The 23,040-nt window shown below is 35.8% G+C and overlaps 1 pseudogene across 1 annotated transcript; it reads right to left on the reverse strand.

Annotated features, from left to right (window-relative positions):
* Positions 1–5,453: 5,453 nt before the first annotated feature.
* Positions 5,454–6,308, reverse strand: LOC104668182 (annotated as a pseudogene). Its single transcript, XR_004058080.1, has one exon. The product of XR_004058080.1 is annotated as a 40S ribosomal protein S3 pseudogene (transcript).
* Between the last annotated feature and the right edge of the window lie 16,732 nt (positions 6,309–23,040).

Below are 23,040 nucleotides of genomic sequence, written 5' to 3' on the forward strand. Positions count from 1 at the left end.
GATTTTTGACTGCAGTCCCTGGCTCCCAGATGGCACCTCTGGACCATCTGGGGCCAGAGGGAACTTATCACCCTAAAGGGAAGGACACTAGCCTGGCTGGCTTCACCCCCCTGCTGATTGTAGAGCTCCATGGCCTTGAGTGAACATAGCAGCTAGCCAAGTAGTGGTTACAGTGGGCCTTGGGTAAGAGTCAGTGCTGTGCTGGCTTCGGGTCTGACCCAGCAGTCCCAGTGATGGTGGCCACAGGGGTACTTGTATCACTCCACCCTTAGCTTCAGGTGGCTCAGAACAGAGAGAGAGAGAAAATCCATTTGTTTGGGAGAAAGTAAGGGAAGACACTAAAAGACTCTGCTTGGTAATCCAGAGAATTCTTCCAGAACTTATCAAAGATCATCAAGCAGTACCTCTACAAGTCTGAAAGAACCATAGTGTTATTGGGTTTGAGATGCCTCCTAATGCAGATAAAGTTTGGATTACAACACCCAAGTCCTTTGGAATACCTGAAAGCTTCACCAAAAAGGATGACTACAAATAAGCCCAGACAGCAAAGACTACAAAAAATACCTAACTCTTCAAGGCCAAGACAAAGATGAACATCCACAAGCATCAAGGCTAGCCAGGAAAACATGACCTAACCAAATGGACTAAATAAGGCACCAGGGATCAATCATGGAGAAACAGAGATATGTGACCTTCCAGACAGTGAATACAAAATAACTGTTTTGAGGAAACTCAAAGACATTCATGATAATACAGAGGAGGAATTCATAATACATTTAACAAAGAAATTGAAATTGTTCAAAAGAATCGAGTAGAAATTCTGGAGTTAAAACATGCAATTGAGATACTGAAGAATGCATCAGAGTCTTTTATAGCACAATTAATCAACTAGAAAAAATAATTAGTGAGTTTGAAGGTAGGTTTTTTTTTGAAAATACATAGTCAGAGGAGACAAAAAAAAAAAGAGATGTAAAGACAATGAAGCATGTCTACAGGATCTAGAAAATAGTCTCCAAAGGGCAAATCTAAGAGTTATTGGCCTTAAAGACGTAGAGAGAAAGAAAGGGGTAGAACAATTTTTCAAAGGGATAATAACTCAGAACTTCCCAAACCTAGAGAAAGACATCAATATCCATGTACATGAAGGTTATAGAACACCCAGTAGATTTAACCCAAACACGATTACCTCAAGAAATTCTAATAATCAAACACTCAAAGGTCAAGGATGAAGAAAGTATCCTAAAAGCAGCAAGAAAAAGGAATAGATAACATACAATGGAATGCCAATACCTCTGGCAGCAGACTTTTCAGTGGAAAACACCAGGCCAGGGGAGAGTGGTGTGACATATTTAAAATGCTGGGAATTTTTTTTTTTTTCTTTTTTTGAGGCAAGTTTCACTCTTGTTGCCCAGGCTGGAGTACAATGCATGATCTCGGCTCACTGCAATCTCTGCCTCCTGAGTTCAAACGATTCTTCTGCCTCAGCCTCCTGAGTAGCTAGGATTACAGGCACCCACAACTAATTTTTATATTTCTAGTAGAGGTGGAGTTTCACCATGTTGGTCAGGCTAGTCTCAAATTCCTGACCTCAGGTGATCCACCAGCTTCAGCCTCCCAAAGTGCTGGTGTTACAGTTGTGAACCACCGCATCCAACCGAAAAAAATTTTTTTGACCCTAGAATAGTATATCTGTTGAAAATATTCTTCAAACATGAAGGAGAAATAAAAACTTTCTCAGGAAAATAAAAGCCTAAGAGTTTTATTAACACCAGACCTTACGTATAATAAACGCTAAAGGGTGTACTTCAGTTAGAAAGAAAAGGACATTAATGAGCAATAAGAAATCATCTGAAGGTACAGAACTCACTGGTAATGATAAGCACACAGAGAAATTTAGAATACTACAATACTGTAGCTATGGGGTGTAAACTGTTCTTATCTTAAATAGAAAGGCTAAAAAATAAAACAATCAGAAATAAAAACTAAAGCAACTTTTTGAGACCTAAGACAGTACAACAAGATGTAAATGGAAACAACAAAAGGTTAAAAAGCAGGGAGATGAAGTTAAGGTGTAGAATTTCTATTAATTTTGTTTTTTCTTAGTTTGTTTATATGATTATGCAATCAATGTTAAATCGTTATCCGCTTAAGATAATGAGTTACAGGATAGTATTTGCAAACCTCATGGTATCCTCAAGTCAAAAACCATACAATGGATACACAAAATGTAAAAAGCAAGAAATGAAATACCACCAGCGAAAATCACCTTCACTGAAAAAAAAAAAAGACAGGAAGGAAAGAAAGATGGAAGAGAAGACCACAAAACAACCAGAAAACAAATAACAAAATGGCATGAGTAGGTCCTACTTATCAATAATTACATTGAATGTAAATGAACTAACTGTCCTGTCGAAAGACATAGAATGGCTGAATGGATTAAACAACAACAACAACCAAGACCCAACGATCTCGGGCCAATAAGAAACATGCTTGACCTATAGAAACACACATAGACTGAAAATAAAGAAATGGAAAAAGATATTTCATCCCAGTGGAACCCAAAATAGAGTAGAAGTAGCTATAATTATATCAGACAAAATAGATTTCAAGACAAAGACTATAAGAAGATACAAAGAAGGTCACTATATAATGATAAAAGAGTTGATTCAGCAAGAAGATATAATAATTTTAACCATATTCCTATTTAGAAAAAAAAGTGCAGCTCATTGCCAGCGCTCATGTAATTTTACATAAACACACTCTTTGAGGCTGAAGCAAATCTGACTGATTTTCAATGTAAAAACAAAATATAAAAACTACTTTTGGAGTTATTTCTAAACAGAACTAACATCAGAATCATCAGAATCATTCCTTTTGGAAAAAATAAGATTGATCAAATGAATCTTTGTCAACAACTGTTCAAGAATGATGTTAACATTACATGAAATGTCACATTTTCCAGGATCTGACATTTTCAATAATCAAGAATTACTATATTTTGTAAATGGAAATACCACTATGTATTATTCCATTCTCACACTGCTGTAAAGAAATACCTGAGACTGGGTAATTTATAAAGGAAAGAGTTTTAGTTGACTCACAGCTCCACATGCATTGGGAGGTCTTGGGAGACTTACAATCATGGCAGAAGGTTAAAGGGAAGCAAGGCTTTCTTCATATGGCAGCAGGAGAGAGAATAGTGAGCAGGAGAAATCCCAGACACTTATAAAACCATCAGATCTAATGAGGACTCACTCACTTTCACCAGAACAACATGGAAGAAACTGCCCCCATGATCCAATCGCCTCCCACTGGGTCCTTCCCTTAACAGATGGGGAATACAGGAATAACAATTCAAGATGAGATTTGGGTGGAGACACAAAGCCAAACCATATTACGCTACTAAAAACAGAATGCTACAAATAAAATGATGTCTTGTGTCCAATGTTGATCTACTAGAGCAATACAAAAATAGCAAAAGCGAGATAATTTCATGTCCAAGTTATCTTGGGGTAAACTTGGCAACCACAAACTCTGCTGGCAAGTATTCTTGAGGCAGATGCGAAAAGGGTTAAATATATATCCACTGAACACTGGAGCACTCAGATTTACAAAGCAAATATTATTAAAGCCAAGGAGAGCAATAGACTCCAATATGATAACAACTGGAGACTTTCACTTTCAGCATTGGACAGACCATTCAGATAGAAAATCAACAAAGAAAAATGGGACTTAATCACACTATAGAACAAATGGGCCTGATAGATGTTAGCAGAACATTTTATCTAATGACTGCAGATTATACATTTTTTCCTCAGCACATGGACCATTCTCAAGGATAGATCATATGTTAGGTCACAAAACAAGTCTTAAAACATTCAAAATAATTGAAATAATATCAAGAATCTTCTTCTCCAAAAACAATGGAATAAAACTAGAAATAAATAACAAAAGAAATTTTGGAAACTATAGAAACACATGGAAATTAAACAATATGCTCCTGAAAGACCACTGGGTCCATGAGGAAATTAAGAAGGAAATTAAAAATTTTTGGAAACAAATAATAATGGAAACACAACATACCAAAATCTATAGGACACAGCAAAAGCAGAACCTAAGAGGGAAGTTTATAGCTCCAAGTGCCTAGATCAAAAAAAAGAAGAAAAACTTCAAGCAAACAATCTATGTACTTTAAAGAGTTAAAAAAAGCAAGCACAAACCAAACCCAAAATTAGTAGAAGAAAATGAATAATAAATACCAGAGCAAAAATAAATGAACTTGAAGTGAAGAAAACAATACAAAAGAACAATGAACCAAAAAGTTGTTATTTTGAAAAGATAAACAATTGTGAAACTTTTAGCCAGATTAAGGAAAAAAATAAATACCTAAATAAATAAAATCAACGATTAAAAATGAGAAATTACAACTGATATCACCAAAATTCAAAGAATCATTAGTGGCCATTATAAGCAACTATATGCCAATTAATTGAAAAATCTAGAACTGGGTAAATTCCTAGACTTAAATCTACCAAGATTGAACCACAAATAAATTCAAAACTCGAACATACCAATAACAGGTAATGAGACAAATGCCATAATAAAAATTCTTCCAGGGAAAATAATCTCAGGACCCAATGCCTTCACTGCTGAATTCTACCAAACATTTAAGGGGGAACTAATACTAATAGCAACTCTACTCAAACTATTTCAAAAAAAACAGAGGAGAAGAGAATACTTCCAAACCCATTCTATGAGGCCAGTATTACCCTGATACCAAACCCAGATAAAGATACATCAAAAAGAAAATTATAGGACAAAATCTCTTATGAATATTGATACAAAATCCTCAACAAAACACTAGCAAATCAAATTTAGCAATATATTAGAAAGATTACTCATCATTACAAAGTACAGTTTATTCCTGGGAAGCAAGGATGGTTCAACATAAGCAAATCAATCAATGTGATACATCATATCAACAGAATGAAGGATAAAAACCACATGATCATATCAATTGATTCTGAAAACCCATTTGATAAAATTTAACATCGCTTCATGATAAAAACCCTCAAAAAACTGTGTATAGAAGGAAAATAACTCAACACAATAAAAGCTGTACACAACAGAACCACAGCTAATATCATACTGAATGGGAAAAAACCGAAACACTTTTCTCTAAGATCTGCAATGCAACAAGGATGCCTAATTTCATTCCTGTTATTCAACATAGTACTGGAAATCCTAGCTAGAGCAATCAGAAAAGAGAAAGAATTAAAGGGCATCCATATTGGAATGAAAGAATTCAAACTATAATTGTTTGCAGATAATATGATTTTGTATTTGGAAAAATCTGAAGACTTCACAAAGAGACTATTAGACCTGATAAACAAATTCAGTAAAGTTACAGGATATAAAATCAACATACAAAAATCAGTATTATTTCTTTTTTTTTTTTTTTTTTTTTTGTCTTTGTACCAGATTTTATTAAAGATCTTTACAGAGCAACATCCAGACTCCAGAATACAGCTGCCAAGGAGACCCTGTTATGCTGTGGGGACTGGCTGGGGCATGGCAGGCGGCTCTGGCTTCCCACCCTTCTGTTCTGAGATGGGAGTGGTAGGCAGTATTTCATCTTTGGGTTCCACGGTGCTCACGTGGTCAGGCAGGGGCTTCTTAGGGCCAATCTTACCAGTTGGGTCCCAGGGCAGCATGATCTTCACCTTGATGCCCAGCACACCCTGTCTGAGCAACACATGGCGCACAGCAGTGTCAACGTAGTAGTTAACAGGGTCTCCACTGTGGATCATCAGGCCATCCACAAACTTCATGGATTTAGCCCTCTGTCCTCGGAGTTTCCCAGATACCACGACCTCGCAGCCTTTGGCCCCGCTCTCCATGATGAACCGCAGCACACCATAGCAGGCCCTCCGCACAGCAAGCCCTCCTAGGAGTTTGTAACGCAGAGACTCTGCCTGGGCAATGGCACACAGACCTCTAGTGGCCACCTTTTCAGCATAAAGCTCTACACTGCCCTCTGGAAAGCCAAACCTCTTCTGAACTACAGCAGTCAGTTCCCGAATCCGCCGGCCCTTCTCACCAAGAACATTCTGTGTTCTGGTGGCTAAGATAATGATTTCTGTCCTGGTTGGTGTAACTCGCACCTCAACTCCAGAGTAGCCATCTTCAGCCAGCTCCCGAGTAAGAAACTCATTCAGTTCAGCTTTGAAGATGCCATCAGCGACAAACTTCCTCTTCTTGGAAATCTGCACGGCCATCTTGCCGCCGCGCTCCGCCGAAAGAAAAGGCAAAAATCAGTATTATTTCTATATGCCAACACCGAACACTCTCAGAAAGGAATTAAGAAAGTAATCCCATCTACAATAGCTACAAATAGGAATTAACTTAACCAAAGGGGTGAGGGATCTATACAATGAAAACTATAAAATACTGATGCAAGAAATTAAAGAGGACACACAAAAACGGAAAGACAATCTATATTCATGGATAGAAAGAATCAAAAGAATCAATACTACCAAAATCTCCACACTACCCAAAGCAATCTACAGATTTATTGCAATCCTTATCAAAATATCAATGACATTCCTCACAGAAATATAAAAAGTAGCCCTAAAATTTATATAGAAACACAAAAGACCCAGAACAGCCAAAGCTCTCCTAAGCAAAAGAATGAAACTGGAGGAATCACATTACCTGACTTTATACTATGGAGTCATAGTAGCCAAAACGACACAGTAATGGCATAAAAACAGACACATAGATAAGTGGAACAGAAAAGGGAACCCAGAGATAAATCCATAGACAGTAAACTCATTTTTGACAAAGGTGCAAGAATTTACACTGGAGAAAGAGAAGTCTCTTCAATACATTGTGCTGGGAAAACTGAATATCCATATGCAAAAGAATGAAACTAGAACTCTATCTCTCACCATATACCAAAAAAAAAAAAAAAAAAAAAAAAAAAAAAACCAAAGTGGATTAAAGACCTAAATATAAGACCTCAAATTATAAAACTACTAAAAGGAAACATAAGGGAAACTGTGCAGGACATTGGATTGGGCAAATATTTCTTGAGTAATACCCCACAAACACAGACAATCAAAGCAAAAATGGACAAATATAATCACATCAACTTAAAAGCTTCTGCACAGGAAAGGAACCAATTGACAAAGTAAACAGGCAGTCCACAGAATGGGAGAAAATATATTCAAACTACCCATCTAACAAATTAATAACCAGAATATACAAGGAACTCAAATAACACTATAGGAAAAAAAATCTAATTATTTGATTTTAAAAATGGGCAAAAATCTAAATAGATACTTCTCAAAAGAAGACATACAAATGGCAAACAGTTATATAAAAAGGTGCTCAACATCACTGATCATCAGAGAAATACAATTCAAAACCACACTGAGATGCATCATCTCACCCCATTTACAATGGCTTTTATCCCAATTTCAGGCACTAACAAATGCTGACAAGGATATGGTGAAAGGGGAACCCTCCTACACTGTTGGTGGGAATGGGAAAACACTTTGGAAGTTCCTCAGAAAACTGAAAATAGAGCTACCATTTGATCTAGCAATCCCACTTTAGCTATATGCTCCAAATAAAGAAATCCAGTATATCAAAGAGCTATCTGCACTCCAATGTTTATTGCAGCACTATTCATAATAGCCAAAAGTTGAAAGCAAGCTACATGTCAATCACCAGATGAATTGATAAAGGAAATGTGTTCATATACACAATGGAGTACTTTTCAGTCATAAAAATGAATGAGATTCCGTTATTTGCAACAACATGGATGGAACTGGAGGTCATTATATTAGGTAATATAAGTCCAGCACAGAAAGACAAGCTCCACACATTCTCACTTATTTGTGGAAGCTAATAATGAAAATAATTCAACTCATGAACATTGAGAGTAGAAGGATGATCACCAGAGGCTGGGCAGGGTAGTGAGGGACTGGAGGAAGCACAGATGGTTAATTAATACAAAAAATAGCTAGAAAGAATGAATAAGATGTATTATTTGCTAGCACAACAGGCTGACTACAGTCAAAAATGATTTAATTGTACATTTTAAAATAACAAAAGGAGTATAATTGAATTGTTTGTAACACAAAGGATAAATCCTTCAGGTGATGGATACCCCATTTACCCTTATGTTATTATCATGCATTGCATGCTTCTATCAAAATATCTTATGTAACTCATAAATATATACACCTACTATATACCTACAAAAATATAGAAAATTTAAAAATATATGAGCTTAGCTTTCTTTACCCAGATCAAAGTAAACATTGTTGTCTGTCAACAACATGGTCAATATAAATATATTTCAGTAGTAACAGCATTTGTAATATGTTTAAATATGGCATTCTTAAATTTTATTAGTCAAAATGTTGGAAACAATAAAGAAAGTACTATTTACCACCCAACAAACTATTTATAGTACTATTACTAAAAATTATAAAAATTCTTACTGTCTGTTTTGAATTTCTCTTCTGCTACAATCATTCCAAAGAAGTGTCTCTACTTGGGTCTGAACATATCATTATGGATCTCTGAAAACACGCTTGTTATTTGATGAAATTCTTCTGGAAGTCCTCTCAGTATTGAATTGCAATTGTTCTGCAAGAAGGAATACATAGAAAAGTCAATTAGCTTGCCAGGCTCCACCAGCATTTTAAAGATGGTATTTAAGAGAGGCCCATGACTACTTTGATTTTACAAATTTCACTAGGTGATAATTTCCCAGTCATCGGAATTAATAAAAATTCAGCAAATGTCAAACTTCAGAGAATATAAAACCTCACCTGAGAACATTTTAGAAGGGTCCAGTAACCATCCCAAGTGACAAATCAGGCCTTCCTTTATGTACATTACAGGGAGAAGAGAAGGTGGAAGGGGAGCATAGGGGTGGAGGGCAAAGCTAGATCTACAGCTTCCTGCAGATGTATTTTGATCCTCCACTTCCCTGGACAGGGGTCAGTCTAATTTAATTAACTAATAATTTTCACATGTTCTGTAAGAATGGACTATGTGCTAGATCTGTTATAGGATGTAGTAATTGGAAGGGTGGATGGAAATACAGAGAGAGGAATTGACAGTGAAACTTGCCAATTTCATACTCTAAGGTGATGTGGATGTCCATCCAAGACCCTTCAGAAACCCTAATTCCGGAAGGCACTGACTACTCTTTAGGGAATTCAGGTCTCACTGCATTATTCATCACGACCAGTGTCTGTGTAGATGACTGAAATAGCATATTAGATTTTTTTCTAAAATACCTTTAGATTATATAGATTGAATTTTAGCATGCAACTCTTAGCTAAAGAGAGACATACTCTCCTCTGCAGTCATCAACTGTAGTGCTTTTAATGAAGTTTCTTAGGAATACTATGAAGATCTTACAGGGTCATCTCTGTGTTTCTGGGGTAATCTTTTGCACATACCTCACCCTTCCCTGTGCCTTCAATCAGAAAACAGCAAATTCTAGATAGTTGAGTGTATTAGTCCATTCTCACACTGCTATGAAGAAATACCCGAGACAGGGTAATTCTTAAAGAATTTAATTTAATTGACTCACAGTTCCACATGGCTGGGAAAGCCTCAGGACACTTACAATCATGGTGGAAGGTACCTCTTCACAGGGTGGCAGGAGAGAGAATGAGTGCCGAGTGAAGGGGGAAGCCCCTTATAAAACCATCAGATCTCCTAAGAACTCCCTCACTATCATGAGAATAGCATGGGGGAAACTGTCCGCATGTCTCAGTTATCTCCACCTGGTCCCACCCTTGACACATGGAGATTATTACAATTCAAGGTGAGATTTAGGAGGAGATATAGAACCAAACCATATCAATGAGTGAAGTATTTATAAGCAATGGTGCTTTGTGTGGGTTACTCTTTGAAAAGCAGTGCAGTCATTTGTGCCATTACATATATCCCTCGGTATGTTTATAAATTTCTGCTCCATGACCTGTGGGCCTCAACAATAAATTGAGCTATATGACTTCTTCCATTTTTCACACTGCACTCCGAAACACAAGTCTAAAATAAATAGACTGTGAATCAGGGCCATGGGAGTCTCTTCTTTTACAAGGGTTGTCCTTTGGAAGCACTTTCTCCTTCCCTAAAGAGCTTATGTTTTTACCAGCTAAACTTAAAAATGGGTCTTTTCCATGTCCATTTCCTGAATATTTTGTTATTGATCCAAACTATTTTTTTCTCTGCCTTTAATGTTATTATAAAAGTAACCTCATTGTGCCCTAGTGCATATATTAAAATGTAAAATAAAAGAAGATTAAAGATATAAACGGAAAAGTCAGCAAGCAACTAAAAATCCTAACACTTAAAAAAAAAGAAAGTGGGTTAAAAGGTTACAAAGGAAAAGAATATGGGTTTCTGGAAGAGGCTAAAATATAAACAGCCCCCTGACCTTGGGTTTAAATAAGGAATGAATAGAAGGGTTGGACATATTTATTAAGGCAGACAATTTGAAAAATTTAATCCTCAGCTAAACTAAAAAACATCCAAGGAAGGCAGTATTTGAATGTCTACCCTCAAGTCCAAGAGGAAGAATCTCTAGGGATTTTCTGGAGAGAAGAAACTCTATTACAACATTTTCCTGGCCTGAAAGCCTAGTTAGGAGGAAGTGAACAGAACCCAGCCCCAAGGCCAAATTTCAGCTCAAGTGGATGGACTGCCAGGACATCCTACACACCGGACAAAGACAGTGAAGCCAAGACTACCCACATTCCCATGCTCTTAAAACCGGGGAACCTCAAGGGGGTACTTGATTTATGTGGAATAACTGGTCTGCCTAAATTCGTTTAAGAAAGAAAACCTTTTCCAGCACCCTCACCTGGGATTGAGGGTTTTAGAAAATGGAAATGGAAGATGGAAACATATTAAATTGCTCCTTGGCTAATATACTAGGACCCTGAAAAAAAGAGCCTAAGGTTCAAATGATAACAATAGACAGCAGTTATTGAACACTGACTGCTCCATGCCATGTTGTTTTACATGTAGAATCTCCTTCTATCGTCACAAAAATCCTATGAAGCATATATCATCACATCAGGATTTATAGATGAGGAAGCCTGAGCCTGGGTTCGTTCATTAGCCAATGAATATATTATAAACATGTAATAAAGAGCTATAATAGTTAATGGTAGAGATAGGATTCAACCTCCAGGTCTGCCTGACTCAGGGCCTATATTCTTGACAACCTACAGTGTAGAATGAATGAACCACTGCAATAAATATAATCATGAATTAAGAAGCAAACAATATGAATATGATACTCTACTTATATTAATAAATCTTATGAGCAAAGGATGTCAAAGAAGATTCTTTACAACTTACCTATACAGCAATAAGAGCTTAGAGGGCCTGATGTTGCAAGATACAATTTGTGTTTTTACTCAGGCTCTAACATTCAGAATTTCCATGAATTGGTCCTACTCCTTCATCAACTGTTATTAATCTAATGTATTAATCTTAAAATAATAAAAGTAATAAATAAAAAATAATAAAATAATGAAGTAATAAAAATAAATAAAAAAATTAAAAAATTAAGTTACTATAATATGTCATTTGCTGTGCTGTTGCTACGCATTCATAGAAATTTTCTCTTTTAATCTAATACCCACTTCAGTGGTTAGTATAAAATATGCATTCAGCAAATATTTTTAAAACAGTATAGTTAGTAATTCCCTCATTTTCCTGATGTGACAATTGACACTCAGAGAAAACTTACCAAGGACCACAAGTCCTCATGTAGGATTCAAATTTAGTTTTTCTAACTTCAAGACCCATATATTTGGTACAATATCAAAAGCTACAAAATTACAAAATTAAATTGTTATAGAAATGAATAAAGTGAGTTAAAAGAAGATTATACCTGAGGAGGGTCTTAAATAACGAGCAAAATCTTTCATGGAACAAAAGTTGATTGTATATGGGGATCAGATATTCTTGGCCACTGCTTCCAAATTTGTTCATATCATGGCACATATATTAATGTTTTTATGGCACACTTTTGGAAATAAGAAAATGATTCTCAACTGGAAGCAATTTTCTTGTGTTATCTGGCCACCCTCTCTGACCAGCTACCCTCTGAACTGTGGAATCAATATCACACATTTAGTCCATTGGTTGCATGCAAATATTCAGGATTTACCAGTTGAGAAGCTTAGTTGTATGCATATAAAACAGCATGCAAAAATGGAGATTTGAGGAAATGCATAAACTATTTTTGAAACCTTGAAAAGTTCAGTTTGGTTTAGGAAATATGGTGGGAAATAATACTGGAGAAGAGTTTAGAGTCAGATCATAAAATTTCTTATATGTCATGCATTTGAACTGTAAAATTACATTAAATAGGCAAAAATTGCATAATAACATATAGATTTTCCTTTTTCAATTTTTCTCTTCAGCATTATTTCATTTACTTCAAACTGTATTTATTACTCTGGATTCCTTTCTGCAGTGCAGTATTTGGCATAATACAAATACTTTCAATGAGATCAACTATGAAAGTTGCATAAAACAAATGAAGCAGTAACAACTACTTAAAATTATTGAAGATTAACTAAGTCAACAAGAAATTGAGGAACTGAGTTCCTGAAGAGAATGGAAGTACATTAGGATGAATGTTCATTTGCGTTCACTTTTTTGCATTAGCAACCAATTATCAGCTCTAAGCATAGAAACTGATCATGCAGCAAGAGTCTAAAAATGTGAGGGGCCCAAATCAGCAAACTTCAGAAAAGTGACTTTGACATTCTACACAGTTTCTACTCTTGGCATTTACCAACTCTAAAACACTGAGATTAGAAACTAAAAAATAGCTTAGCAATGATTTTGCAACTTTTATTGTTCTAGAAAGACAAAAAGTAGTATTCAGATATTCCAAATAAGCATGATCCTAAGCACCAAAGCTCTTTTTTAGTTGAGATTTCTACAAACATTGCATAGAAATGACTGAGAACAAACTAAAAATAGGCCAGTTTTGCCAAGATGAAAATGATTTGTCTGTACTTGGGACTGGAAAAAACAAAACACATGAAATTGTCTTTGGAGGAAGATATCATCTAAATATTCTACATTTTATCCCACATACTGTCCAGCATTTAATAAAAACTTACAAAACATGTCAATAAACACAGTCATTAACCAAACCCAAAGAGAAAACAGATAGGAACAGGTGTCCAAGTAATCTAAATTTTGTTGGAGATACACATAGATTTAAAATAACTGAGTTTAATGTATATAATAAGATAGAGTACAATTTGAAAATTTCCCAGACATCAACTCTTAAAAAAGAAATTAAGAATTAAAGGATTAATCTAATGGCACCTTAGAAACTGCAGAAGACAGGATTAGTGGCCTATAGATTAGTAGAAAATAATTCGTAATGAATCACAAAGAAAGGACTGAAAATGACATATACAGAGATAAATTAATAGAATTAATAAAAATAGTGTTGTCAAGTATAATTTCTATGTGAGTTAATTACATTCCTATATTAGCAACAAACATTTATAAATGAAAGTTGAAAGCTAAATCAATTTACAATAGTTTGAAAGTCACCACATACCTAGGAATAAGTCTAATAAAAAATTGTAATACTGCTACATAGAAATCTAGAAAATACTACAAGAGAAATCAAAGAAAATATATCAAAGGGAGGAAAATATCATGGTAAGAAATATAGGAAGAACAGATATCTTAATAATATTGAATCCTCTAATCTCTGATTTACAACAAAATTGTTTTTGAAAAAAGACAACTGTGAGATTCAAACAATTCCAAAATTGCTTTTGAGAAAATATATATTACTTAGCTTGATTGTGAATATTTCACAATGTGCAAATATATACACAATTTTTAATTTTCAACTGTACCTCAACAAAACTGAGAAGATGCAACAAGGAAAGGGTTATCTTTTCAGTAAATGGTGCTAGGTCAATCGAATTTTCACCCCACACATGATATTCAGTTGCAATGGAATGTTAATGTAAATGCTTATTGCTCAAGGCTCCACCTCAAGCCTTCTTTCCTCCAACAGGCATCACCTTACCTTACTGCTCTAACAGTTACTTATGTGCTTATTTTCTAAATACTTTTAGGTAGAAATTGTATCACATTATGCTGTCATACATTTTCTTTACCCATGACCATTTTATCTACCCCATAACGTATAAGCTCTTTAAAGAGAAGAAATATGGGTTTGTAGTCCATATCATTAATTTGACAGGCACAGCTCCCTGTAAAATGCTTCGTTATCTGTATGTGATTCATCTACTCAAATACCCTGTTAGATTCAGGAGGTCAAGCTTCTAACTGTATTCTTTATTTTCTCAAACATTGAGCCCAATGCCTTGCACAATGAAAACCTCCAATATATATTATGGATTGAATTTTCCAAGAATTAGGCCTTTATAATGCTAGAGACTAACACCACAAAAGTTTACTTTAATTCTAAGGGCATCACACCCAGCAAAAATTCCTAATGACTTGCCATGAGCCACAGGTCTTATGGATCTAGCTCTGTGCCAGTTCCCTGGGGTTCTATTCTTGACCTCTCTCCCCTCCCTCCCTCTCAGTCTAGTCTTATTCTTCTCTCTGCCTGGAATGCTCCCCTAGGTCTTCACAGTGCTTGACTCTTCATATATTTTCAGTCTTTCTTCAAATGTCGCCTCCATAGAGAGGTCATTATCCATCTTGTCACTCCCTGCCCAATATTCACTTTTGTTTTTCTTCATAGCTTCACCCCACTCTTACCTAAAAATAAGCTGCCCAACAGCAGGGATTTTGTGTTCCTTATTTTTGGTGTATCTCCAAGTTTGGCACATACAGTGTGTTCAGTAAATATGTATTGAATATATAAATAAATGAACAAATTGTGTAGACACTTACAATAATGTTTGACAAAAAGAAAAACTTCTAATTCATAGCATTAGTTCAGAGTGAATGAAAACAAAATCTTGAGAGACAGAGTAATACAGCAATGATACAGGAAGAAGGTACAACCTCAGAATCTGTGGTTATAATTAATTTTAAAAATAGGGTGAATGTGAGTTGTGGGCAAACTACTTTTACAAAACGATAAGATGTGCTAGTGCTTTACAACTTCTAAACTCAGCTGACATTGAATACTGAGCTATATGGTAAATAATGAATAAAGCTCCTTATTTATCTATGTCTAATCTTATTCCAAAAAGCAGTGCATCTGGGGGCCAGATGACTTTAGAATCACTTTATTAAAATTAACTCCTGGCCGGGCGCGGTGGCTCACCCCTGTAATCCCAGCACTTTGGGAGGCCGAGGTGGGCGGATCACGAGGTCAGGAAATCGAGACCACCCTGGCCAACATGCTGAAACCCCATATCTACTGAAAATACAAAAATTAGGCGGGCGTGATGGCATGCACCTGTAGTCCCAGCTACTCGGGAGGCTGAGGCAGGAGAATTGCTTGAATCCGGGAGGCGGAGGTTGCAGTGAACCGAGATCGTGCCACTGCCCTCCAGCCTGCCAATAGAGCGAGACTCCGTCTCAAACAAAAGAAACAAAAAAAGAAAAAATAAATAAAAATAACTCATTAATTCTTCAGCGTAAGTGGAGACAGGCTTCATTATCTCATTTAGCAGAGATAGCTCATGATTGTAATCCCAGCACTTTGGGAGACCAAGACAGGAGGATCACCTCAGGTCAGGAGTTCAAGACCAGCCTGACCAACATGGAGAAACCCCGTCTCTACCAAAATTACAAAAAAAAAGAAAAAAAAAAAATAGCCAGGCGTGGTAGTGCATGCCTGTAATCCCAGGTACTCGGGGGCTGAGGCAGGAGAATCGCTTGAACCCAGGAGGCAGACGTTGCAGTGAGCCGAGATCTCGCCATTGCACTCCTGTCCGAGCAACAAGAGTAAAAGTCTGTCTCAAAAAAAAAAAAAAAGAAAAGAAAAAAGAAAAAAGTTAAGGCAGTAAAAAGTAAATGGTTTGTCTAACGTTTCAACATTAATTTGATAGTGTCATGTTGAATATCAATTTGTAGCCACATGTTTGTTCCTGAATTTGTGACATCATTTATGACATAATTTATATTATGAGCATAACTTTCAACAGAGTGAGAGAAGCATCAGACTCTGTGCTCTAGAATAGATTTCTCTTCTATAATCATTCAATTATGGGTAACCAGAAAGGCAATGAATATAACATGAGGTCTTAAATGTGGACATTTCCCCTATTAACTCATTCAAAATGTGTTGTCAGGGAGTTGGTTCAGGTTCAAGAGTGAGCTGACTTATGGAAAGACATGAATTGAAACCCAAATTAGAATCTTAAAGGAAGTATGGTACTATAAAGCAGAGAAAGTGGGTTTGTGGTGGCACAGTGGTAGTGCATACCAATTTGATGACTCTTGACAAATCACATAGAAGTAGTTTCTTTAAAAAATTAAAATTAAACAAATTGGGGTAATATTGTGATAGAAAATTACTTTTCCTCTTGTGTACCATGTCCTATAGATGCATCCCTTTACTTTTATTTATTTTTTATTCATTGATATTCAAAACCCCATTCTCCCAACCAAAAAGTTCCAGCCTCAAACTTGTTAAAGTCAAAACAATTGTTAAAATGGAAAATAGAAGCAATTTTTATCATTGGCCCACCACAGTTTGGCTCAATTCTTCCAGTCTCTGCTGTAGTGAGAACGAAGCCAGACCACACACTGAGGCTGAATTACAACACTTCAAAAAGAAGAAAAACACTAATGGAAAAAGTCAAATGGGTTTCCAAATAGGAGGTGGTAGACAGTACAGAAACCTCTTAGCACAGCTCTTACAAGGCTGAACTCTGAATCCCAGGCCCCAACAGGCAATCATTAGCTTGCTTTCCCATTCTTCTGTGGTTGTAGGACAGGAAATGTCCATTCAGCTGCACATTGTTCTAGAGTGCATCAGCTTAAGTGGAAATGCATTTTTAGAGCCTCTTAACCCAATCCCCACTTTTGTAAAAAGGATCCCGTCATTTATAAAAATAAAAATGAGAGCTGCATGAGATATTTTCTTCCTTAAAGGTATTTCAGCAAGTGAATGAAAAAATAAAGGAGTAAATTATTTCAGCAAGTGAATGAAAAATTTAAAGGAGTAAATGTTTGGAAGGAAGTCTTTAAGCTGATAGTGATAGAGAAACCTAATTTTGTTATCTTGGACACAAATGCAGCTTCCGAACCCCTAGAAGGCAAGTGAATGTTGATAACCCAAACTATGGAAAGGGGAGGGATACAGACAGGTTTCAGGGAAAACTCAGGAAGGTATTTTATTTCTTCTGGAATGTTGTCTATCACTTTTCTCTGGCCATGGCACTTAGGACACGGTGGTAAGCAGAAGAAAATACTATTCCTTCTTTAAGGAAGACAGATCAAAATTTAAAAACAGTCTCACAGATGCAAAATTAGAATTGTCCTGAGTGCTAGAAAAGAGAGGTACCTGTTAATATGAGTATAAAATGTATAAATTGACTAGGGGAGGCTTTTCTGAAGAAATATCACAAAGCTGACCTATAATATGAACAAGTAAGTCCCAAAATCATGAAGCAGTTTGTCTCCTGAACACAGCCATGCTGAGAAGTTCTAAACTATAGTTTGGTTAGACCTGGGAAGGTTAAGGTCATTTGGCCAGACATATATGTTTCCATGGCTCCTTCACAAACATTATGCAAACTTCTGAAAATCTGGACTTAACTCGACATTTAAGGAGTCCTTTGGGGAACAGCACAAATAGGAGCTTGAGAGATGCTTTAAATCTAGTCAGCAGAAATAAAAGGATAAAAATAAAGAAGCAACAGGGAAGAAAATTGACATTTTTAAGTGTCAAGCAGAAACTAGATGCTGTATATCAATTACCTCACTGAATCTCCCCAAATACTACAGGCATTGGGTATAGTTATCCCCATTTTATACTAGTGGAAACTGAGGCTCCTAAGATTTAAGTAGCTTACCAATGATGACAAATTCAGGTACTAGGAATGCTAGGATTTGAACACAGGACTTGCTTTGACTTCTTACTTTGCTCTCAGTTTTCCATACACAGTACATTTTCTCTAGAGAAACATCAGTAGGCCTTAGGAGTGGGTAAGAGATGCCATTTTTAACTCTATCTCTAATTCATTTTAAATATAGGAAAACAGTCCTGAAAATTCAAACTGATTGTCATTATCCTTTGGTTGGTTGTTTGTGTATTTTCTGAGACAGGGTCTCACTTTGTAGCTCAGGCTAGAGTGCAGTAGTGCAGTCACAGCTCACTGCATCCTCAACCTCCTGGGCTCAAGTGATTCTCCCACCTCAGCCTTCCGAGTAGCTGGGACTACAAGCATGTACCACCCAATCCAGCTAGCTTTTTTTCTTTTTTGTAGAGATAAGGACCTCACTATGTTGCCCAGGCTATATCATTATCCTAAGAGAGAGATTCCAGAGATTTGTCTTAACTCTGTGTGTCTTGATAACTATTTTTTTCTGTCAATTTAGTCATGCCCTAACCTTCTTTTGTGAAAATAGGAGCTCTTCCCTGACCACAGAGACAGACCCATAACTCAGGCTGGGACAATAACACTTTCCTATTCTCCTGTCATAATATCAGTCAGTGTGGCAGCCATTGTAGTTTGGCTCACCCAATACTCCAATATAATCACATTTTCCCCTACTTGACTCTATCACAGAGACTGAAAAAGACAAAATAATTGATGTCTCAGACTCTTCTATGGATAAGAGTAGCCATGTGGTCCATTTCTAGTCTATAAGATGTAAGTGAAAGTTTGCTGAATAGGATTTCTGGGAAAGATTTTACTTCCCTGATAATAAAGAACAGACTCAGTTGGCTTGTCTTTTTGCCCATTTGTTCTCTCTCCAGCCTGAAATTCAGATGTAATACCTAGAGGCATAGCACCCATTCTATAACCATGAAGTAATAAGCCCGAGGGCATAAGTCAACACTAAAGATGTTGATTCAAGAAGATGGAAAGCGCCTGGGTCCTTCAGTCACTTTTCTGGCCACAAACTGTCTACCTTTTTGGTTTTGTCATAGGAAAAAATATTATCCAATTGTTTAAGCCACTATTGTGAGGTTCTCTTCTGTTTTATTGCCAAAAGCACTCCTGACAGTCAGAGTTGGGCATACAAAACAAGCCAGGCCAATTGACATTCTTACTCAAGATCTTTCTGACTGAGTGAGAAGGGTAACACTCTTTTCAATATTTTGCCTCAAGGCAATGGTCATGTTCCCTGCAGTTGTGACCACTCCACAGAAACAGGATGAACCCATAAAATTTGGTTTGGATGTCTAGATTGATGATATCCCATGCAAACCAAAAGGGTATGAAGAGGTTAGGGACAAATCCTAAAACAGATATACTGGACCTATATCAAAGAAATTCACAAAACAATGTTGGTAGAAATTTTAAAAACCTAAATAAATTGGTAAACTTACCTTGCATACGGGTTAGAGAACCCAGTATTTTAATATGTAAATCACCCCAACTTAATTTGTATGTCACATTAATTACAGTCAGATCTCAGCAAGCTATTTTTTGGGAACAGTAAACTGATTTTAAAATTTAGGTAGAAATGACCAACAGTAATCAAAGCAACTATTGAAAATAATAGAATAATTGAAAAAAACTAACATTTGATCTCAAGAATGATTATGAAGCTATAATAGTCAAGATTGTCTGGTAATGGCATCAAAACAAAAAAAATTGATCTATGAAATACAACAGAAATTCCAGAAATAGAAGTACACATACATAAACAACTGATTTTTAGCAAAAAAATGCACAATCAATTCAATGGCAAAAGGAGATAAGAGATGATGCTGGAACAATTGGCTACTGTGAAAAATAAAAGCTTCAATCTATACCCCACGCCATATACAAAAATTAACTCAATATGAAGCATAGACCTAAATGTAAACCTTAAAATATAAAACTTTGAGAATAAAACAGAGAAAAGCTTTATCATATTGGGTCGGGCAGTGATTTCTTAAATATGGCACTATTACAATGGATGAGAAATAGAAATTTTACTGTGATTTCGATTTGCATATACCTAATTACTTATAATGTTGAATTTCTTTTCTTGTGTTGTAATTTTTATATCTTCTTTGATGAAATGTGTGCTCAAATCTTCAGCCTATTTTTATATTTCTTTCTCTTATTGACTTGTGTGTTCTCTGTATATTCTAGACAGAAGACAGTTACCAGATCGTTGTTTTGTAAATATTTTTCCCAGTTTGTGGCTTGTCTTCTAATTTTTAAATAATTTCTTTTGAAAAGTAAATTTTTTAATTTAATGAAGCTCATTTTTTAATATTTTAAGCGAATTTAGCTTTATATATCCTGATCAGTCTTTGCTTATGCCAAGATTATAATGATTTTCTCTGCTTTCTTCTAGTTGTATTGTTTTAGCTTTCCCAGTTACGTCTCTAGTCTTTTGGAAGTGTGTGGTTATGCTGAGGTTCTTTTTTCCTTTCTTGTGTAGGTATTCAGTTCTTCCATCACATGTGTTGAGATGGCTATACTTTATGCATACTTATCTTCACACTTTTAACAAAATCATTGTTCATATTTATTTATGGACTAGTTATATTTCTAAACTCCCCATTCTATTTGATTTGTATATTTTTAAGACTGTTATGACCACGTCTTGATTACTGTAGTTTTGTTAAATTCTTAATTCAGAGAATGTGCTAATTTTGACTTTTACTTCTACTGCTTTTAGGTTGGTGCAAAAGTAATTGCAGTTTTTGCCATTACTTTCAGTGTTAATAAGCATAGTCTATATCATTTGAATTTCCATATTGACTTTTAGAATCAGTCTGCCTATTCTCTAAAGAAAAGCCTCTCCCTCTGTAGCTTCCTCCTCCTCTTAACTATTCTGACTCACAAATTCCAGCATGTTGTCCTCTTCAAACTCTATCTTTTTAAACTCTGAATCTACAAGGACACCAGGCTCCATTTGAGCTCATCCATCCTACCCTGAGGCCTGGAAATTGCTTCCAGGAAGCACTGGAGCATTTAGAGTGCTGACCCCATTTGTTTTCCTTCTCTTAGAGATTATAATCCTCTGGTGTCTGTTGTTCAATATCTGGAAACAGTTGTTTCCATTATTTTGTCCAGTTTTCTGTTTACATTAAGGAGACGTTCTCTGAGACAGTAAATCCTTTATGGACAGAAGCAGAATGCCTGCCAGACATTTTAACATTAGCCCTTCCAGTGGATGTGTAGTGCATTTTATTGTGACTTTAATTTGCATTTTCTGAATGACTCGTGATATTGAGCATCCTGCATGTGCTTATTAGTCTTTCACGTATTTTCTTTTATGAAAGATTTATCAAATATTTTGCTTATTTTGATTATTTTGGTTTCTTTACATTTGTAGGAATTCTTATGTATTCTAGAAACCAGACCTTTGTCGGAAATGTTAATATGTACTGTGAACATTTGCTCCCACTCTGTACATTTTCTTTTCATTTTCAATAGTATATTTTTGTAGAGCAGAAGTTGCTAATATAATAAAACTCAATTGTTGATTTTTAAAATTTTATGATTTACACTCTTTGTGTCCCAAGATACCTTTGCCCACCCCCAAAGTTACAGGTTTTCTCCTATCTTATTTTACTAGACATTTTATAAGTTTTAACTTTTATGTTTATATCTGATCCACATGAAACTAATTTTGCATGTATAGGTTAAGGTAAGGGTTAAGCAATATGTTCTTCAAGTATATGTCTAATTATACCAGAACTATTTTTGGAAATAAATATTTTCCTCATTTAATTATCTTGGTACACTTGTTAAACATGATCTCCCTTTATATTCCCTTTTAATTTGTCTTCATTTTTGAAAGATGTTTCTATTGTGTTCACATTAATTTTTTCAGTACTTTAATGCCATTTCATTGTATACGATCTTACAAAGCTTCTTAAAATAATTCTGCTGTCACACTTATTTTATTCCTTTGTATATAATGTGCACTTTTTTCTCTCTACTTTTGAGATTTTTTTTCTGTATTGTTAGTTTTCTGCAATTTAATTATGATGTGCCTAGGTATTTGTGGTAGGTAGAATAATGGCACTCCAAAGATAAACACATTCTAATACTTGGAACTTGTGAATACACTACTTTTTGTGGCAAAGGGAGATTAAGGTTGTAGATGGAATTAAGCTTGCTAATTAACTGACCTTAAAATAAAGTCTTAATTATGTAGGTAGATTCAGTGTATTCACAGAGAGTCTTAAAACTAGAACAGAGACCCAGAAAGTCAGAAGAAGATATGACAATGTAAGAAGTTCACAATGAGGTTCAATGTTGCGATCCTTAGAGATGCAGAAATGGGATTATGTGGGTGGTTCTAGAAGCTGGAAAGGTCTTGAATTCATACCATTTGTGGGTTATTAATCCTTATGTATCAGTGGAGTCATATTTTTATTAAATTTGGAAAACGTTCAGCTAATTTCTTCGTGTGTTTGTGTGTATATATATATGTGTGTGTGCAAGCATATATATATATATATATATATATATATATATTTTTTTTTTTTTTTTTTAGACGGAGTCTCACTCTGTCGCCCAGGCTGGAGTGTAGTAGCACCATCTTGGCTCACTGCAGCCTCCACCTTCTGGGTTCAAGCAATTCTCCTGCCTCAGCCTTCCAAGTAGTTGGGATTACAAGTGACCGTCACTACACCCGGATAATTTTTGTGGGTTTTACCATGTTGGCCAGGCTGGACTCAAACTCCTGACCTCAGGTGATCCACCCGCCTAGGCCTTCCAAAGTGCTAGGATTATAGGTGTGAGCCACCGTGTCCAGCCCCTCTTCTAATATTTTTAATGATTCTCACTTCAGGACTTGTATAACACTATCTGATATTTATCACAAGTCCCTGAGTGTCTATTTATATATATTTTTTGTTCTTTTTCTTTTTCTCTCTCTCTGGACTTCATTTTG

This window comes from Rhinopithecus roxellana, chromosome 6 (genome assembly GCF_007565055.1).
Source record: "Rhinopithecus roxellana isolate Shanxi Qingling chromosome 6, ASM756505v1, whole genome shotgun sequence".
NCBI lineage: Eukaryota > Metazoa > Chordata > Mammalia > Primates > Cercopithecidae > Rhinopithecus > Rhinopithecus roxellana.